The 22408-nt window shown below is 36.6% G+C and overlaps 1 protein-coding gene across 1 annotated transcript in view; it reads left to right on the forward strand.

Annotated features, from left to right (window-relative positions):
* The first annotated feature begins 252 nt into the window (after window positions 1-252).
* The window catches only part of LOC149916677 (uncharacterized), a 193402-nt gene continuing 171246 nt past the window's right edge, over window positions 253-22408 (forward strand). The window contains exon 1 of the mRNA XM_090147765.1: window positions 253-326. The gene's annotated coding sequence lies outside the window, so the exon portion shown is untranslated. The remainder of the gene's footprint in view (window positions 327-22408) is intronic.

Below are 22408 nucleotides of genomic sequence, written 5' to 3' on the forward strand. Positions count from 1 at the left end.
TGAAGGGGAAAAGGAGTCTCTGAGTGTGATGACTGTGACTTCTGGATTATGACTGCTGCTCCCAGCAGCTAACAGCAGAATTACATCTTCAGATGCTGTATGGGAACTGTTGAGTCATGGCCTGAACCACTGATTGAGCACCTGGGGAAAGTACCTGGTCAGCCCTAGGAGCACAGGTGAAGGCAATTCATCTGTGCAGTTGGAAGGGGTGGAGCCTGGCCTCATTAGTCCTCATTTAAGGGCTGACCCCCAGTGGGGAAGGGTCTCTTTTTGGGCATCCCTCCTTGGGGAAGCTTTCCCCTGTGAACCTAGAATCTTCTGATGGGGTGAGTGATTTTCTTCCCGTCCTTCATAGCACCTTTCCATTGTGCCTGTCCTTCTGTCATCACACCTCTGTTGTAATGTTTTTCCCATTATATTGATCTCTCCAGTTGCTATAGATGCATACCCATGGCCTACCAGGAAGCTGCTGTAGTCAAACAGAAGGAAGTAGTCGGTCAGATTGTATGTGGTGGTTTAAGAAATCAATACCTGAGGTTTAAAATTAAATTTTATAAAATGAACCACTGTCTGAATGCATTCTGGGATGGCTGAAATTCTGCTAATGGAAAACCATGCAGAATAATACTCTGCAGTAGTAAGAAACAAATGCATTTCTCCTTTGAGTGGAGATGGTAATGACATAATTATCTTGCAGTGCAAAACAATCAGTGCAATAAATAAATATCTGTATACGTATTTATTTTATGTAAGATAAACTAATTAGGCATTTTGTTTCTCCCCTTTCATGAAATAGAATGATAAATGGAATAAATTGGATAAATTGGACCTCTATGCTTAGCTCAAAATTAGGCTGCTTTTTGACCTCAGTTTGGAACAGTATACTCAGTATTGCTAACCCTTTTATGTTTCCTCAGTAAGTAAATTGTGTATGTGTGCTCCTATCAGGTATACTACTATACTGCTAGAAAAAGAATTGGGTGTTAATGAAGAGTTTGCTTGATCCAGTTGGGTACAATGCCATATAGAGTGCAACTCAAGTTTGGGCCAATTTGCTTTCTTCCAAACTGCTTTTGTATCCCAGATCCTGAGAAAATCTGATGTGTTTTAAAAAAAGGTTTGCTGAATAAATGCTGCATATATTCTTGCATGGAATATCTTCAGTAAGTCCACTAAGCAGATTTTATGATGGAGATAAGAATTATTTATCAGAATGGCTCTCAAGCTGTACATAAGAGGTTTCTTAGTACCTGGATTATCTCACTTAGTAGTAGTTTAATATCTTGAGCAGTTTTGGTGCATCTCTAACAGACTGTGTGGTTTGACTTCTCAAAACTGCAAAACCACTCTTTGTAACTTTTGGTCCTTAAAAACATTTGTTGTTCTTTCATCTATTCTTACCTATAGCATCAGAATTTAGAATCATAGAAACTTTCAACTCTGCTGTACTATCTGAGTGCATAAGTGCTCATATCAAGTGGCTTGTGTTGTAGAGGCATGCCTACTTCTTGTGTCTGAAAACACTGGAGTCACTTAGCTGTGAGAAATTATGGCCCCATTTGGCCATGTGATTGTGAAAAAAGTTGTATTAATAGCTGTGTTGTGCTTCCTTAAAATAGTTGCTCAAATAAGGATTTAGAATCTTGCTTTACTGCTTTTACATTTTTGGTTCAATGTACTGATAAATTGACTGGCAAGTAAAATTGTCTAATGCTGCTTCTTTGCTTTTATCATCAGTTGAAGTGAGGCCACAAGTTGAAACTGGAAAGGAGAGAAAACATGAGAAGTGCTCCCATTGTAATTTCCAAATCAATTAATACAAGTAGTCTATAGAGGAAGGCTAATGGGTTTGCTTAAAAAAAAAAAAAAAAAGCCTTTATATAAACATCTATATATGTTTAAAAGTTTTAAATTAAATGACATATTTTTTCTATTTCTGTGCTCCTGAAGATTTATAAATTTTTTCTTCTTTAAATAGTGTAAACAAATTTAGTAGTTAGTGTTCAAAGGCTGTTAAAAACCACTTGAAATAACATGACAATCTCTTCTTTACTGTATAGTAATAGTAGGTTGTTAATTAGCTACCCAAATACTGAGATTGTAGTTAAGATGGATCTGAGTAGGAGGTGATAATGACGCGCTGCCTGTTTCACAACTCATTATATGCAGCGCACGTTAATTCCAGTTCTTGAAAGAAAACTTTCCATCATATTAAAAAGCTCTCATTTTAAAGGGTAAAATCTTTCTTACAAATACTAACTTTATTAAACATGTCTATAAACGATACTACTATATCTGGCAATGAGAAGAATCACAGATGTGTGCTTAATAAGGATTGCTATTTAAAAATTAAAAAAAAAGTTAAGCATCAGTGTAAATTAAACCAAATGCCAATGTCTATAAATTCTCATTTGACTAAAGTAGCTAAAAACTTGATATTCTTTCCATCCTCCTCCTTTTTCTTTCAGAGCACGGTTATTTAATGAGGTTCATTGGACCTGATGTCCCATGTCAAATTTGCCAAGAAACCCAAGAGGGAGTTCTGTTTTTATTTTCTTGTGTGGTCTCAGCACAAGAGTCCTTCATACTAAATTGGACTTTTTTAGTTTTATAGTAAAGTTTAGTTTGGTATTGTGGGTAGTTTGTGAGTTCTGCTGCCCTAGGACCTCTGGCACTTCTGGGAGAGTCAAAGCTTGGAAAGTGACCTAGATGCTTGCTTGTCTTAGATCTTCTCAAACTGCTCATATTGGATGAGCAGTAAATATATGTTGAATTGCCAAGAAGGTGACAATTTAAGTCCACTGTGGCTGCTATTCAAGTGCCTCTGCCATCTGGGATTTTCTCTCTTTGTGGAGATCATCAAAACAGCTTCTAATTTTGATGAAAGTGTCAGTAGGCTTTTGATATAAGACTAAGGAAGCTAGGAAATAGATCTGATTGCTGCTGCTTTGGTTTTTCGTCCTTCTGATCACTGGGAGCATAGTGGGCAAGAAGTCTGCAGAAATGGGTCATTGACTGGTGAACTACAGATACGCCCATGCTTAAGAGCAAGGTTTGATGCTATTGTTGTCTAACTGGTATTTGTATGGGGCATGATACAGTTAATTAAAAGTGCTTGCTTTAACTTTAAGTCCCTTTCAGCTGGCAACATCTTCTGTAGAAAGTTATATCACAATATATTTCATTTCTTGCCTTCAGGTATTTGTACTGTACGTAATTGCATATGAATGTTTTTTGATTCAGTAGGCAGCACACTGTTATCCAGTTATTGCTATCAAGCTATGAGAGAGTGGTGCCATCGTATTGTTGTACTTTTGTTTACATACTCTGCACACTCTTCACAAGCAACACTATAACAGTATTTGTAGTTTTGTGCCTGAAATTCAGTATGTGTTAACTGTATATTCCAATGATGATTAAATGTTTTTAGATGGTTGCGTATAATATTGACATGTAACAGATTTGGTCCAGATGGGGTAAGATCCTTCTATGGGTTGCCGAGTGCCATAGCGTATTAGTGAGAGAAACAGTAGTTACTGTCCTGCTGTCTTTTGGCATTGTGTTCTGATTTTTAAATGTCAGATTTCTTTTTTTCTGCTGCTTTTGTTTTTCTAAGTCACTGAATTTGATTTGTTTTAGGGAAGTGTTTGTAGTCATAATTGAGAGATATTAAGCTTGGTGTTAATTAAACAAATTGATGTGAATATCTGACTGAGTCCTAAGAGGGTTTGATTTTCCCAGCTGTGAGAGATCATATTAAAAGAGTAAGGTGGATAATTTGTAAGTTAACTGCATGAGTTAAAGGAAGTCACAATAAAAATGTGAATGTATTTCTAAATTCTGATAGCAAAATGTTTATTGGGCCTGAGTGGCTTTATCGTACTATGAGTGTTAAAGAAACTAAATGCTGAATATAGGGAGAGAGACCGGGATCTTCCTTTTCTATGGGTAATGGAAATCTTTTATTTTTGGAAAAATGAAGAAAGCCTATTTACAAACCTTTAGGGAAGTCGTGGAAAGTGGCACTATCCCTATAAAAGTTTAACATATCTTTGGAGAAGAGCTAGGAAGCATATACAGACAATAACTTTGGATGCATGTGAGGGTGTTTAATCTGAAACTTGTTTTCAAGTGATACTCATTGTAAAGTGTCTGAACAGATCTGTTCATTTGTAGATTAATTTCCCCATTTTTTTCATTGCCATTTTCAGCACAAATTGATTCAAGACCTACTCTGATGTTTTGCTTTGGGAAATATTAGCTGACCATCTCCAAAGTTTCTTGTGACCTCGATCATTCAGTGATTTCTGTTCCAAGTCCATCTTTGAATGTGGTGCACTAAAGGCACCTCTGGTACTGGGGTCTGAAATTATTTCTAATATCCTAATCCTTACTAAGAGAACTTTTATTATGTGAGATTTTGACTTTGAGGCCTCTAAAAAGGAATAGAGTTGATCTTCTTCTTTTAGTTGATAATATGAAACAACCAGGTTGTCTTATTTAGATTTAATTATTCTATAGAAAGCATGGGAACTGCATGTTCTGACAGCTTCAGAATCCTAGGAACAAGGAAGTTTTTTACTTTTTACATAGAAACTTTTTTTCAGCTTACTCTTCTGTGTGGATTGATGTGTAGTATGAAGTGAATACTGAGTGTTAGTAATACCTACCACAGTGACATAAATTCAGATTACAAGCTTCTTAGCATGCTTCTCAAGTATATTATGATGTCTCATACTTGAGGAGATGAACACAAAGAGAGCTGTTTGATATAAGAACTTAAAGAACTTAAGAACTTAATTGTTGTTATTTTTTCTTTGACTGTTCTTGTAGTAAAGATGGAATGCTCCCTGGAAAGGTGGACCCCTCAAGAATTTGTCATGACCAAGGCTATTACCAGAACAGCTTCTGTTGCTCTTGAACAAGAACTGTACTCTGCAGCCTCTTAACTTGTATCAGGTCTACATAAGGTTACCTGTTTCTAGAATTTGTCCTGGGGAGTCAGTGGCACAGGCAGCAGCAGGTAGAAGAACACCAGGAGAACTCCAGGGAGTTTGTTCTTTCATTGGTAGAAACTTCCAATGTAAGCAGTAGAGGTGGCAATTTGGTAATTTAGCCAAGGCCTCAGCTGGAATAGCATTGCTGACATGCTGCTTTCTTATTAATTGTTACTTTTATTTACAGATACAGAGTCTATAATTACAGTGCATTTTAGTTTTTCAACCGCTTCTGCTACTTACAGATCTAAATGATTTGCTTTATTTTTCTCCTATGTAGTTGTTTGAGAAGAAAACTCACAAGAGAAATACTGGTTTTCTTGCAGGAAAATGTTTTTCAAGTGTCTGGAAAATCTAGAAGTATAATTTTGAAAACCTAGAGATGAAAAACAAAAATCCTTCGTATCACAAAGGATATTTTCACTTGCTTAGAGAGTATTAAAATGTTTTCTCTGGTAATTTTTATCTTGGAACGTTAGTCAGTCCCTTATATATGGAGCATACAGTTAGTTAATGGAGAAAGTTGCAAGACTTGAACCAGACATAAAGGTCTTAAAACAGTCTTTTCTATGATAAGCTTAATGTTTTATAAAAAGCAATAACAAGTGTATAATCACAAACATATATGGTTAATAAGGTCAGTTCTGATGCTATATGTACTGAAGGCATTTACAAGTCTATCAAATATTTTACAGTGTATATTCTTGGATATATAGGATTTTAAAAGATTGATATTACATCAGTGTCTGTTTGGAGAAGAACCTAGGAAAATTGAAGTACTACAATGAAAATATCCAGTATTTCAGTTAATTTCCTCATTTATTTGGAATTAAGTTTAAATATTCTTAAAGAGTCCTTGAATGGTTTGTTGATTAGAAACTAATGTAACTCCTTGTCTAAGATAAAACACCAAACAGGCAGCAGCTGCTGGTAATTGGTGCAAGTAATTGTAGAGCCAATAAGTTGAAGAAGTGCTTATTAAAAGAAACTGCCTTCCTATCTGCCTGCAAGTTCAATTGAGTAATGCACTCTACATGTGGTCTGACGGTAGGTAAATTATACACCTGATTTAAAAACACTCCATCCATAAGAGCTTCTACTTTGCTCATCCATAAATTTTTTACTTTCTTTATTGCTAACTACTTCCAGCAGCATATGGCATAATATCTATCAAATTAGGTTTTGAGGACATCTTAGGCTGGCACCCTGCTGGCTTGAAATGTGCTTAATGCATATTGCAGTGGTTTTAACCCATTGAGTGCCCGTAGGATAGGCTTCGTGCTCTGGATGTGTGAATGCCCACGTGGCCTCACAGATGTGTGGCACACCCTGCTGGTCTGCTGACATTCCAGCAGCAGTGGTGCATCTGCCCTGAGATGGCTATTGCACAGTCATTGCTTAAAGCTCATCTTAAAGGAACTTCAAGACCAGAGCACACTGTGTATGAACTGATAAAAATAGAAGCATCTTGAGAGGATGGGTTTTTACTGAAGCTTAAGAAAACAAATGAATAAATAAGGTATGCTATACCTGTAGCATATAAGTTTGTATGTGACTTGTTCTGAAAAAGATCTGTTAATTTAATGATGACAAGTAATTGATGTGAAATCTTAACAAAGACAAGTGAGTTTCTGTTTGTGTTCATAAAAACTTTGGACTGCTCCATCTTTACTCACTACAAATATTTCTCAGCTTAAAGCAAAGCATTTGTAGTCTTCTTTTCCTTTAAAGAAACTGCAATAAATACTGTCTGCATGCCTGAAAATGTTTTGGTGTGCCTTCAACAGTTGAAGTGATGTACCGTGGCTAAAACCTATGGAAGAACTACTGTGAACATCCACCAAGCTGACAGTTGAGTACTTGGGGAGGAAAAAGCAGAAGCGTCTAGTTCAACAGCAGAGTCATTTGCATGGTTTCCATAGGGGCTTTGTGAAAACATTCAAAGCAGTTTAGCTATTGCTTGGCTGTGTTGGAATGGAGTTGCTGTGTGGTGTTGATGGTGCTTGAATCACAGAATGGCCCAGGTTGGAAAGGACCTCAAAGATCATGAATCACCAAATCCCATGCCACGTGCAGGGCCACCAGCCTCCCCATTTAACACCAGACCAGGCTGCCCAGGGCCCCATCCAGCCTGGCCTTGAACACCTCCAGGGACGGGACATCCACAGCCTCTCTAGGCAGCCTGTTCCAGCACCTCACCATTCTCATAGTAAAGAACTTCCCGCTGACATCCAACTTAAATCCTCCCTCCCTCTTAAAAAAGATTGAAAGATGGTGAATAGCAAGAAAGCAGCCTTGCTTGTTCTTGGTCTTCAATTTTTGGATGGGAGGAAATATGCTATTTGGCACATGATTTGTGCTAGAATCTTAGCTTTCTTGGTTGTACAGAAAAAGCAAATGCTAAAGGATCTAAGGAAGTATCGATATTGTTATGACTATGCCCTTTATCAAGTTATTCTTCTATCTGTGAGGTTACAAAAAAAAGCTGTCTGCATATTGCTGGTCAGAATGGTGATGGAAATAAAGCAGCTCAATGAAGTAGTTCTACAGCAGAGAGGAAGAAAGGATGAAACCTTTTCTATCTGTATACTTTGCTGAGGGGAGCTGGGATCTAATGTATTTTGGGAGACTGAAGATGAATTAAGGAATAGAAATATTCTGTAGGAATAAAATATAGTAAGCCATTAATTAAACCATTTTTCTTGTTAAAATTTTAACAACTTCTCTTTGTGTTCGCACACAACCTTAATGGGAAGGAGGGATTCTTTTTAGCCATTTCATTAAGTAAAAAAGTCATTAAATATAAAACCCATTTCACTAAGAACCAGGGTCCCTTTGATGGATCAGTGTCTTACTTCTGACTGTGTCCAGCAGTGGATGCCCAAGAGGATGCAAGAATAAGGCTCTTTTGCCACACTACTTCGTCCTGCAACTTCCCCAGCTTTCAGTAGTTTGCACTGTGACAGTCTGAAACAGTAATGTTTTTCATGTAAACTTCAGTGGATTTCTATCCTACAGTTCCATGTGTTCTGTAAAATATATGTTCAGGTTTGTAACTTTTCAACCTCCCCAATCTCTGGACTTTATTGCGTATTATTATCTATACCTTTACTGTTTTTATTCACTGCATTTTTTTTTTGAAGGGAAAGGGCAGAACTGTGTTTAGTGTTTAACCTACAAAAGCACTATGTTGTTTTCCGACTGCTTTTTCCAGCTTGTTCTGAAAAATTCAGTTTACTGTGGGAGTCACCAGTATTTCGTTAACTTTTATCCAGAATGAATTTCATTTGCCATTTCATTGCTCACTCATTTGTTACTGTAACGTTCTTCTATAAATTAGAGATTTCTTTCCCACAAATTTTAGCTGTCAGGTTTCTTTGAACGTTACAGATAGTTTGGGCCTCACAGCATCTTCATGACCTGCTGCTGTTGACCTCATACTGCTATGAGAATTATCTGCTCCTTCTTCTCTTCTTTTGTTTTGATTTTTACTGATGTTTCTTTTAGCTTCATTTATTATGCATCTGAGAACCTTTCTTTTTCTCTCATGGCAACTTCTTTAAAGGACTTCCATGCTGGACTCCGCTAAAAACAGTATTGAATTTCAAGATAATATTTAGGGGGTTTTTGTGTATATAATTGTTGACTACAGAAATTTCTTGGTGTTTTTCAAAGGATTGCTTCCTTTTACAAAAAGCATACTGATTCTTCTTTACTAGCTTTTGTGTATTTACATATGTTTACATATTGTTCAGTCCTTTAAACTTGATTTTATGTCCCAATTTTTGTCTGAATGCAGCCATTTGGTCTTTGATTTAGTGTTTGCTGTGGAAGTCAAGGAGAGGATGATAATCTTCCAATTTGTTTACATGTCCTATGACTGAACTTCATAGTAGATGTCCGTCTCTATGAGAGAAGTGGTACAAGATTCAAGTCTTTATGACTAAAAATGATTCAGAGCCCTAAAGATGGCTCAAGAAAATGCTCTCTCAAATGTTATGCTTGTTTGCTTTTTAGTATGCTTTCTGAGATGATAGCTTGATTCAATCTTATAAAAGATTACAAAACCAATATTGCTGAATATGAGGAAAAATAATTTAACTCTTTGATCTCTGACATGTACCTAGGCATTTACCCATATTTATGTTTTTTAAGCATGTCCTTAAGCTCTCACTGGCATTTGATAATTGCAGCCTACGCTTGGATTTTAAGATCTGTGTCAGAACAGGGCTGGGGCTGTTTTGGCAGGGGAAGTCCATGGGTGGTGACCTCAGCTTGCATTTGTGCATAGTGCCAGGCTGCTGCATGGGTACCAGCAGCTAGAATGGGAAGAAGCAGTTCTTGTTGTTTTGGGCTTGGGAAACTACTCTGTGGGTAGCTTCTGCTAATCAGAACCTTCTCTGCTGTACTTTGGTTATCGAGGTTTGTTTTGATAATGTGTACAGAAGTTGGCTATTGTCCTGAGATGTCTACTGCTAATGCTTCAGCAATGTAGAAGAATAAGGAGAATGTGGAGTGAGGAAAAAAATGTGGGCGGAAAAAAAAACCCAGTGGCTTTAATATTACAGCTTAGTAAGAATCAAGGTAGACATTCATAAGAGAACATGACTCTATTTGGGCTGTGATAGTCTGTTGTCTTCAGTATTTAAACAGTGAACAGTGTGCAGTTCTAAGGTGATGCCCTGTCTCGTAAATGGTGCTGGTCAGACTTCCACGATGTGGCTTTAATCAGTTTATTTCACCAAAGTTAGCTCCTTCAATGTGGAGTTTCACCTGTTTTAACAACATATGCAGTAATGCAGTGAAGCATACTGCTCTGGTAGAATTCCAGGTTCATAACAAAGGTTAAGCAACGTTAATTGAATTATGCAAGTAATAATGTTTAAAAGAGAGTGCTTGTTCAGTCATCAGTAAAATTCCTCATTTAAAATTTCAAGTTCAATTTTTCCCTCTTTATTTAAGTGTGGAATGTAGTCCTGATGATGTATCAAGAGTAAACCCAAGAAATGTATGTTTAAGTATCAGTGTGTGCGTGTGCAGCTTTCATCGGTGGTGATGACTCCAGTGAGACTGCTGAGTGATTTATGAAGTGAAGAGCTAAAGCACTGTTCAGTATGAGCTGCAACAGTATAGTTTTGTTGTTCTTCATTGTGTTATGACTTGGGCAGAAAATGAAAACGCATTAATTATTCTAAGAACTGGAAGTTTACTTTCTGATAGCTTTTGAAATTTGCTTTTTATCATCTTCCAAAAATAGCTTAATATCAGATTAATTCTTCAACTGTTGTAATCCTTTAAAATATTATGTTAAAACAGCCTTAAAAATGTTTCTTTACCTTTAGCAAGGAGTAGATTCGGGGGGAGGGAATTAAAAGCTGGACTACATATTGAATTTTCTAGGCTGTGTTGCTGCACAGCAATCATCTGAAAAAGTGAGTTTTTTTCCCACTCAAACATGCATTTGAGAGGAATGAGCAGATCAGATAAAAAGCTGAGATTCAATTCAGCTCAACCTTGAGTCACTCTCTGACTCTGTCTCTTTAAAAAGAAAAAAAACCCCAAGGTGGCAAAATCAATACAAACCAATAATAACTTCACATTTGTGGAAGCAACATGAATGGCTCTCCAAAATATTGAGACACATCCAAGTACATTTTAGCAGAGCTGATATTTATCAGAAGTCATTTGCCCTCAAGCAGATGCTCTCTTTCATTGTGCTCCTGTCACAAATGACTAAGATTTATGACAGACAATTACAGCATCTGCAGTTAGCAGCCTTATAATCAGCACCATTATTTAACGATTGGTGCAATAAACTGACTCCTGTTACTGTTTATCAGATATCAGTCAGTTCTGGCTATTTTCTTCAGCTCCCCAAATCACAGTATGGTGCAACCACTGCCTTTTAATGGCTAGTAAGAAGCAGGCACATTTTCACGTTTTGTACAGACTGCTGAGGAAAAGAAAAAGCAACCAATTACATGTATGTATGGTGCCCTCTCATTTGAGATGCCTGTGTATGTAACTATCTCTATACAGTCTGAAGCCTCTTGGAAAAAAAAAATAACAGCTTTTACTTTTTCAGATAAGAGCTTCTATTTAGGCTTCTGCATGGGGAAAAATGTCTTCTGTTTAAATATTCATGTTTTAAAGAGTGAATAAAATGTTGATATACTGCAGTAGTCATACTCTTACAGCGTGAATTGTTTGCATTTGAGGAAGGGGCAATGTAGTTAATTATTCAGCCTCCTGAATGTTAGGCAAATAACAGAATTGCGTTTTCTATTTAGTAAGGTTCTTATCAAAATGAAAAGCTTGACAAAAATGCTGCAGTTGATGTTTTTAACCAATGTCTACAGTGTACATTATGAGGCTCCTCTTAGGGCTGCGTTGTTTTCTTTTCCTGGAAGCCCTGCGAGAGTGAGCCGAACGTGGTTTGAGCTTCAAGTTGATCTGAAAAGTGTAGCAAGATTTGCTTGTGCTCCAAAAGCAAAGATGGAATTACGTTGTTGAGTTCTGTTGCACTTAGACCAGTGACAGTCAACCCTTAAACAAATGTCACTTGGAGCAATTGCTGTATGTAAGTGGGAGAAGTGTGAGTTCCTTGCAGCCGGAATGAGAGATTTTTACTGTGATCTCTGCATCTTGTCTGCATTAGTTCTTGTCAGAGTAGAAACCCTGCTTTATGCTTTCAGACATACAGTTTTGCTTTAGATGTTAAATGGGAATGTTTATTATCCAAAAAGTTTTAAAGGAAAATATTGGTTGTTTAAAGGGATCGAGGAAGATGAGATGGATGAGTTGTTTCTGTCAGTAGAAGGTAAATAGCTTTGTGCAGGTGGTGAGTCAGCTTGTCAGCAGACAAAATTTACAGTCACTTTAAATGTTGATGTGATCTGAAATTGCATGGCACAGACATCTTATACGTATATCAAGACTACATTTATTGAGTTTTGTCTCAATAAACTATGCACACAGGAATGGTTATGCTTCTTGTTCAACAAGTACATAACCTGTTTTATTTGCCTCACCAAACTGGTTAATCATTTCTGAGATATTCCAGATGGAGTCAGAAAATATAGCTATTAGGCATACCTTTGAGAATTTCACTTCTGGTAACATCTTTGTAATTATTTGAACAGTTGTTTGGTATTTTTATAGTATATATTATAGTCTTACCAAATCTTAAACAAGACCTAGGGATTTTATTTCCCTTCTTTATTCTCTACAGCAGTCACTGTAAACGCTGAATTCTAAATTTTTCAATAGATCCTAATTTTGTCTTTTAAAATAATTTTAGATTATTTTTCCTCTTTTTCTCTTGTTCATGTCTACTACATAATGCTGTCCCTCATACACTGTCAGAGCCTCCTTTAAAGGAGGACTGCTGACTTCTGACACTCACACCTTGGTCTCTATTTTCTCTGGTTTGAAGTCGTTCCTGAGCAGCCATTGTCATTAGTATGCAGTCACAGAGTTGTTTATGCTGATAAATGTCTGCCAGACTGAGACAATTAAATTCATTTTATCTTCTGTCGTTATAGATTAAAAAACAATGTGTAAGGTGACTAATAATGGATTTTTTCTGAAAGCTGCTTGGTTTTGGAATTACACTAATGTTCTAATCTGTATTGAGTCTTCTAACTTGCATAGCCACTTTAGAACATCTTCCAAAGTAAAAGTTGTCCTATCTATCATTTTAAAGATACTCGCATCCTTTGAATAGAAGAGATCTCTTAGATAAATTAAAGTCATGTCTCAAATTTGATTGTAGGTATTCTTCAGCTCATACAAATGGGCTAACTCTGCAAGCATTGAATTCTGCAGTGAGTTTAGGTCTAAGTTTTGTTAAATGATCTTAAGTTCATGTAAGAACAGGGTTTTATCCCTGTTGTTTTCTCTCTGCTCCATTATGACACACTTTTTGAGATTTTGGCAAAGCAAGTCATGGGTAATGCAACGCTACTGTTACTGAGTGATGCAACTTTTAAAAGTGAATGTTTAGACAAAATTATTTTTGAAGTGAAATTTGGATTTTTGCTTGAAACTTAAACTAAAATGTCTATCATCTGTGTCAGATGTCATAATAGATGTTCCTGCAGATATTTATGACTCTAGCTGTGGGATGTACCTGCTCATTAACTTTACCTGACTCACCCCTGGAAAGGATTGTCCTTTGTCATTGTGGTTGTTGAATCAAGCCAACTGTTAATTAGTCATAACTTAGTTAATTATGACTACAGGAAAAGGTAACAAGACCAGTCATGTTGTTGAAGCTTCAGGATGATGTAGCGAAATGTAGTGTAAAATTTGTGAAAATTTGTAAGCTCTTTCTCTGTATCCCTTGCTATTTATCTTGGTATTTTTGCTTCAGTTAGTGAAAATGGACAGAATCTCCTCATGATGAGCAAGTTTGTCTGGAAAGCTGCTTTTACTGCAGTAAAGCCACTGCTGTCCAAGGTGAAAGGAACAGGAAGGAAGTTTTTGCTTATCAAATGCAGCGTTTGAAGATAATGGAACATTGAATAGATCATGTCTGTTGTGGCAATAGTTTATGCTACCTTTTTTTTTTTCCCTGTGGTATGTGGTGTGCCCTGCTACTTGTACATCATAAGTGTACTATTTATAGTCTAAACACATAGCCTAGAGGTAGCTCAGGCTTTATTCTGTCTTTTTTTGTCATTACTGACAAAAATCTCAATGGGCTTAATGGCTTCTGTATGCAGATCACAATGACAATATGTCTGTTTTCTCTGCAAATCCCCTCTCTGAGAGTGCACTTGCAATGCTCTTCTCATTGAAAACCTGCTCTTCCCAGTGAGAGAAGAACCAAGAAATCCAGAGGAAAACCTGTAAAGCAAAGCACTCATTAGAAGTTAGTAAACTGGGACAAAAACATTGATTCTTGAACAGTAGGTCACTGTAAAATAATGCATCGCTGTTTTCTTGAAATAAGTGTTTCTGTGGGTAGAAGTCCCCATAAACTTATAATATGAACTTCTTAAAAATTTAACCTTTTAATTTATTCCCTCCTCTGCTCCCCTAAAAGTCAAGTAGGAATTTGGTTGGAAGACAACCAGCTGTGTGTCTGAAAGCCAAGAGTTAATGTTGGTAAGGGATGCTTAACAGGCAGAGACAGTTCTTCCGAACTGAGCTGGTCTAGAAACAAAATCTGTTTTCAGTAGCATTTTTAAATGAAAATTAAGTTAATGTGTTTTATACCTTTAATTAAAACATTTTAACTTAATGGCATGTTCATTATCACACACGTACTTTATAAGAAGCCCCTAATTCAGGAGCTGCAGGATGAAAACTACTTTTTCTGCAAAGGATCTCAAATAGGTTTTAGTTGCAGAAATTCTGAGAAGCTGGACAATATAACGTTATCTAATAGACATTATCAGCATTAGTTCATTCAGCAGTTTGTGGAATTTTGAGTTCTGTGCAGGCCTCGTTTTTCTGGTTCTTTACTTTGTCCTGGAAGAGATCTGAAGGTGGTGTCGCTTTTGCATGCTGTCTGCATACTCATTACTCATTAAATAACTACTTCATTCTACTTGTGAATTATTAGCTGAAAACTACCTTAATCTGATAGTGAAAGAAAATCTGTTAGTATTTCCTTGATAGATTTGATCAATTGCTGTATCTCTAACAACTGTGAACATCTGCTTTGCAGAAGAGTAAGTGCGAGAAAAACAATGGTCGTTCCAATCAGGTATTTGCTTTCCTTTTCTGCATCATCAGTGTGCAATTTGCTGTCACAGTTCTGTGCTTGTTAATTTAATAGTGTGCATGTCCAGAGGAATTTGAGAAATGGTTCTTGTTTAGAGGAGCTAGGGCACAACAGTGAAGAATCTGTAAACTGCATACGTGTTATGTGCTTTATGGATATGGAGGGCATTTGCGGTTTGGGAAAAGTAGTGTTATCTTTTTCACTGAATTTTCAAAAGAACTCTAAGTACTTCACAATGAAACTACGTCTGTGACAATCCCTACAGCTTTACTGCCTTGTGGGCCATGGAGCAATGTCAGCTGGGGGAGTCCTACTCCGAAGAGCTCTGCAGATTGCTCCTCTGGACTGTTGCCAGTATAACTGTCGTATCAGATTTGTTTCTCGACTGCACAGTTCAGGCCAGTTCAGTGTTGTTATTCATGTATAAGTTAGATCTTGGTTGACACAAAAAATCAAGTGCTACAACATGATTTTTAATCCAGAAGTATTATCTGCTACACGTCCAGTTGTCTCCTCTTTTGCTAATGGTTCTGTCATTGCAGTGGCCAGCCCAGACTGGGCAGACATCTGTCCATGGCCTGCCCCCACTTTCTCTGTTCCTCCAGCATCCTTAAATAATTTTAAGAACAACTGCCTTGGTGTTTCAGCTGGAATTTTAACTGGAAATGCTAATCTTGTGCTCTCCAGAAATAGTGCAGAGTGCTCTTTTCTTCCATATCTGGAAGGGGAAAAAAAAATAATACAGTTAATAGAAAATAGGGGATGCAGAAAAAGAAATAGTGATATAATCTGTCTTTTTAAGTTGTTAAGATGTATTTTTATTTCTTTTATATACTAAGATGTGTTTATTTAAAAAATAAAGAGCATTTTTCAAATGATTAAGTTTTGCAAAAAGTATTCTAGAATAGTGTTATACTCTGAATATTTATAATGGTAAGGCAAAGCAAAAGAAAAAACAAAGTGTCCAAATGAAAGAGGTGAATGCTATGAGAAAAGTCCACATTCTCCATGTCCTCATTTTAAGAAATAGAGATATGTGCTTGGAACACGTTAAACTTCGGCCTTTTTTGATGAAAATGATGACAAACAAGATTTTATTGGATTTCCTAGAATGACTAACTGGTTTTCTATCGTAAAGAGATTCTTGGTATTACTTCTGGTCTATTTTTCAACAGATTAATTGATTTCACTTATAGTGAATTAGCATAGCATCAGAGCAGTGTGCTGCTTCTGTTTCAGCATCAGAAATTCAGTTCCTGGCACCTGCTGTCCTGGATCCTTTAACCCTTTGTGAGTAGCTCTTCCTTGTTCCAGGAATCCCATGGGCATCTGTGGAACCCTTTCTTTGGAAGATTGTATTTTGGGCAGAACTTTACAGGCATGTGTACCAATCTGTCTCTGATTTTGAAACTGCAGCTGAGTGGGCAAATTTTACTGTAATATTTGAAAGGAATCAACGATTACAGTAAGGATTTGCCAGATGTAAATCTTTTTTTTCTTGGGAGGAAAAAGATTTCTCTAGTTTCATAGAGAAAATCATTTAAAGACTTTAAATCTGAGAAATGTATGAATTAGTGGGTTTTAGAAGATAAAACTTGCAGACTTAATACATTAGAATTAGTCTTTTAACTCTTAACACAGCAGTGTGTAATTGCTGAACAGTAATGCAGAAAAAAAAAGCAGTGTTTCACACAGCAGCATTGCTGATGTTACTGTGGGATTAGCATAGTAGCCGGGACTGGAGGTGGTGAATCTGTGTGCAGATCAGCAAGGAGAACTATTTTGGCTGGTTTTAGGCTGTCATGGATTCATTAGAGCAGTCTTTGAAATAACAGAATTAAGAGTAATTATAATTTAAATAAACTGTAGAAGAGAAATAGTATTTCCTAGTATGCTGTGGGACTTCGGTTTGCATGTTGTTGAACAGAAATGTGCATATTTGTCAGCCAGAGAGGCCTATGAGACTGTTTTTAAATGTTTTTCTTTTTTTAAACAGGGTTAAACTTTCTTCTAGCTAATTGCTCATGTTCATTGTAGAGATCTAGCTCCCCCTAGTGTATTAAAATATCCCCCAAAGATTTAATCATGTATTTAATGCAATAATAAAATTAAAATACGTACTTCAGTGAGCAGCTCATCGTTCACCCAGTTCCATTAGAAGAACATGACTGCAGTTTTTGTGAAGGTGCAAACATTACTGTACTTCCTACTACATTTTTGTTTTTGCAGTGAAATGAAATGTCATGTCTATGTTTTGTCCTAAGTTTGTTAATAGGAAATGTAGGTCCTGAAATATTTCTTTGTTTTAGAATGTATTTGTCAGTTCTGGTACCACTACAATTGTATTATCTTTCTACCCTTTTAGGAAAAGACTTGTGACAAACTGATCTATTTAGAGCTGCTCTTTCTAAAATGAAAGTGTCTAGTGAAATCCTCTTCTTTTTGTAGCTGTAATGCTCTATGCATCTAATGAAATCATAAACAGAAAATTATAGCTTCATTCTCGGGAATGTGAAGACTTACTCCAACAGATGGCATCAAAACACCGGTCTGAACTGTATGATTGCTGATTGTTAATTGCTTCTGTAAAACAATCCTTTTAAACAGAGTAATGCATTTTATCATACAGATTATAGTTGTGCACATTTTGGTTTTTCAATATGCGTTAACATTTTCTCCTCCAGTGTAAGATTTAGTGTTTGCATAATTATTGGATTAAACAACAGTGACTCAATTTTTTTTAAAGAAATGAGGACAAGGAGATGGAGAATTATGAATCACTGTTTATTCAGAAATGTTAAATTACTGCACAAGTATGAGCTTTTATTATACACACAACAAATCGGCCAAGATGCCCTTACGTGCAAAAACAATTACCTAGTCCGGCATTTCTCACTCCAGAAACTCCCCGTGATGTTAGTGCAAGCCTTGGCTGTGTAAGGAAAGCAGAGTGCAAAAATGATACTGTACAATATCCATTAATTATTAAGAAATCGATAGCCTGATTATCCGTTTGTATTGTTCTTGTGCAGAAAGGGTTGGATACTTTATGCAAAGCCAAATGAATGGCAAAACTCTCTTAGATGACTTGGTTAGTCCATCGGTAATGATGTGTGCAATTATATGAGTTTGTTTTGTGGAGATATTCTCTTGTTTCTAATGTAGTCAGCCTGAGAGTGTTGCAGAGACAGCATGCTCATGTTTGAGGAGTTGGGAACGTTGCATCCTCATGGGCTCCCAGCCCCTCTGTCAGCGGGTTGCTGTCTGGCTCTGATGGAGGACCACGTCCTGTTCTCCAGCTGTGAGTCAGGTAGAGGGAAACTCTTCTCACTTAAAGGACTCTCGTAACTTGCTTGGGTGAGTGCCTTTTACCTCACTGTAACAAAAGTAGCCAGGAGTCAGAAAATCAGGCTAGGAAAAAAAATTAAAAAATAACCATGTGTACTTTCAGGACTTCTCCTCTAGACATTCTTTTGTTGTGATATTACATTATTACATGTTCCAAAATGCATATTATACGTAGAATGTGTAATTATATTAATATAACTATATTATCACTGTGCAGCTGTCTGCTAAATGTATTATCAGGCCTGCAATAATGTGCCATTAATTGGCCTTTAGGCAACCGAATATAAAAAGGAGTTTGGGATGATGCTGTGCTGCGTTCTTCTTTCTTATCTTAGTGGATCAAGAAGAGCTGTGCTAGAAAGGAGCACTCCTACATCAAAGTGCTTTTGCTTCATGCTTCTGGCTTGAGTGCAACGGGAGCCAGATACAGTGAAAAGGATTTTCCTCCTCTATAGTGAAGTTGTTTGAGAGCATACCTAATTTTTGATCGAATGTGATTCTATAAAGGTGGATAAATGCAAGCCTGTCCATGGACACCTACCCCTGATAGCATGTCTTACTGACCTCTATGAAAACCATTGAATAGATAACAGATGATTCCCATAGGGTTTTAGTGTCATTAACTCATTTGATAGTGTTTGTGGCACTAGCAAATACCTAGTTGTGTTAATGAGCAAACATGAATTGGCGTACAGTTTGGGGTCTGATACTCTATCTGAATAGTGTAAGGACCACTTGGTACTGAGTCCTTGAGAGGAATAGCTGTGCCTAGGGCATGGTTTGATCTGTTCCTCATTCCTTCCTTAGATTACTCCTGAAGAGGCACAGGAATTTATGACCACTTAGAAAGGATCAGTAAACTGGAAGCAATGTTCTTGTTGACCAGTGCAGGGAGTCCTTTATTTGCTCCTAGACTAGATCTGAATGCTCTAGAAAAGCTTTTCCTGTAATATGAGGAAAGGAAATTAAAAAAAGAAATGGGGTATTTATCAAGGTACCCTTGAATGTAGATAGATGCATTTTACTGCAACTGGGTAAACTGGGACAGGGTTTTAATGGCTTTGTTTTCAGGATTTAATTCCTGCATCTTTCATTGAAATGAGATTGCTAAGTGAGAGGAGAGCAAAGTGCATGTATATGACTGTAAGAATACAGTATCTAATCTGAGCCTCTGTATTAATGCTGTCATATTCATTGTGAAATGAATGATATTACTTATAGTTACACACCTTCTCTTCTGTCATGCAGTGCAGTGCAGATGCTTGCTTATCTGAGGTTATATGTTTGCCAGGTAATCTGGAATGAACAACTATCAGCATCATGCCCACAGCACCAAACCTGAACTAGCCAGTGCTGTGGCCCATTATGGAAGCTGTCATTCTTGGCTGCTGGGTTAACAAGAGGGTGCATTTAGGGAGCTGGTCTTCTGAATCCTTGCATAGGAAATTTGGCTTACAGAAGGTTCAAAAATGAGCAGTAACTTTGCATTTCTGAAGTTGGGCCACTTGCTGTGATTAAAAGAACAAGGATTTTGCACTTAAAGCATGGTAGGAATAAAAACAAACTGAAAATAAATTGCACTCTGTTCTCACTTTCTAAAGTTTAAAAACAATTTATGTATTCAGACATGAAACCTGCTTTAGGCTGACATTATTTGTATTGCACATAAGCAAAACTAATCTGTATTGCCATCTGTTGTCACATCCAGTACCTGTGCATGTTGACTTGGTGCAGACCTAGCTAAGCTGATGTTGCCTTTTGTCCAGGCAGCCCATGAAGAAATGAATGTCTCAGCCACAGTGTTCCTTATGCTGGTAAAAGAGATGATACCCAAAGTGAAAGCTCTTTCATTGGTTACATGTTTTTAATCAAATTAATTATTTAGGATTTAGAATGGCAGAACTGTCATCTTAAGGTGTTGCTAAATAATTTTGGATGCTCATTCAAAGTGGAATAATCTATTAGCATCACAGAAAGGATTTGTAATTATCAAGGCTGTAGAGGTAGGCCTTCCTGCTGGGCTGTAAGAAATGGTGGAAATAGGCTGTTGCACTGATTGTCCTGAAAAACGATTTTACTCGGGAAATGTAATATGAAATCATTGAGGAGGCAAGTTGAAACTAGATTATACTATTTTAAGCAATGAATACTTACTTATTTTACTGAGTGGTTAAAATAGAGCAGATCTCTGCTATATGTAATGTTTCTGAATTATATTTCATGCATTATACGCAAATAGTAGTGAGTTTTATAATTTGGCATCTTTAGCAAATTTGTTAATTTCTGGTTTTGATGAAACTGTGGTCACCAAGAAATGTGAATTGGGCAGGGCAGAGGATGAGTGGTGGTGTGTGGGTCTCATGGCAGCTCCTTCAGGAAGTCCTTGCTCGCTTTGTAGAGCGGCCAGGTGAATGGCCTGGCTTAGGAAATGACAGATGAGAATCCTTCTTAATTAAAAGAATTCCTATATTACAAATACACTCAGAAGGTATCTGTTAGCGATTGCTATCTTGCGTTACGCAATAGTTAGGAAGTTGCTTTTATTATCTCTAATTTTAAGTGATTTCTAGAGTATATATATTTTTCAAATTGTTAAAACCTGCCAGTGATGTTGTTCTTTAGTAGATTCTTAAGCTTTTCTTAAGCTGTTTTGGTCAAACTATTCCAATTCCCAATATGCTAATATAGCTTTTTTCATTTACCAAATTTTAACAGGACTCCATATCACTGTTATTAGGACATCATACAATAAAAAAAAAAACCAACAACAACAAAAAGCCAGAGATGTTTTGAGCATGAATGTTTTATTGTTTTTATTTCTAAATACATTTCATGAGGTTCTCTGGACAGAATCAAATAAATGAATCCTGCAAACATCTTCATTATGGTGTAGCCAGAAAAGAAAGGAATCTGAATTAGGACTGTATTCTTAGCATAGTTCATAATAAGCGTTATCTTTATGACAAGCTTAAAGAACATAAATTGCTGAAACCCTAACAAAAAGCATTTGAAACAATCAGCTAATTAGGAAGGGGGGTGGGAGAGAGAGAGCAATATTTGTTTTCCTTTCCAGTCTAGATAAATAACGCTTAACATGAATACATAACTTACTTTGAATGATCTGTTGTGTCAGTATCTGGCACGTCTTTTTCAGTGACAACAATTAAGGATACGTGTAAATGGAAATGCAGACTATCTGTCATTGTCCATTTCCTGGTAGTGAAGCATGCAGTCTGCCTCCCAGCAAGATCGTTTTGCCAGGATGTGAGTGAGCTGGTCACAAAATGCATAGTTGATTATCTCATCGAAACACACTAATCCTGGCAAAGCTATCTGCTATAGAAGACCCATTGTTTGTAATAGGTCAGTTGTTCCATGGCTTTCAAACCCGACTTTAGGTATACGTTTTGTGTATTTACTTACTGAAGCAAAATGATATGTCACAATGAAAATCAAACTTGGGCAAAGAATAAGATATATTAATCAGGATATTAATGGCAAAGAAGGGAAAATATGCTCTATCCAGAGAGAAGAGATGAGACAGTCACAAACACATTTGGCTTAGTGCAGGAATAACTGAAATTACACAGCCAGGGCTGTAGAAGATTTGATGAGATGATCCTAACAGTTTCCTGAGTGTTAAACTGAAGACAGAGTTCTGCACAAACATTTATTAAGAGCGCTAATAAAGAGGCTAACATGTAATAATCTTGGATTTGATCATAAGGAAAATACTACTGTTTTGTATTTCTTAAAATTATCACCACTGAAGAAGCTGTTAAATTTCTATACAGTCAAGTATTTTCTAAATTAAGTGTCAAAAGAAATGTACATGGGATGATTTTTACTATGATTTTTATAATGTACCAAATTGGGTACAACAGTTGTACAAAAACAGAAGTTACAAAATTAATTGTAACTCTACATATTTTGTTTTCCATCTAGTTAGCGTGCAATATTGGGGGGGAAATATATTTTTTTCAATAGTTATATGAAAAAAAAATCTTTGTCTTAATTCTTCCCTAAGAAATCCTGACAAATCACAAGTGTCTCCTAATGAGCTGTGTTTTATGTATTTCATAATTTCAGATTTTTGAGTACCTGTCAAAAATTCAAGGGCATGATAAGGGTCAGTTCATGTGGAAAAAGCTGTTGGGCTGGAGGGAAAGAACCAAGAACCATACAGATGGAAGGAGGAGAGGTATCATCAAATCCAAACAATATTTATTAAATATTGTTTGAACAAATCAGAAATCTGTTTTTGTTTCTTTTCACAAAACTATTACAATCTCAAAGAGTAAATACTTTATTTAAGGACACTGTCTTGCTA

The sequence above is a fragment of the Phasianus colchicus genome, chromosome 10 (assembly GCF_987193195.1).
Source record: "Phasianus colchicus chromosome 10, bPhaCol1.hap1.1, whole genome shotgun sequence".
Lineage (NCBI taxonomy): Eukaryota > Metazoa > Chordata > Aves > Galliformes > Phasianidae > Phasianus > Phasianus colchicus.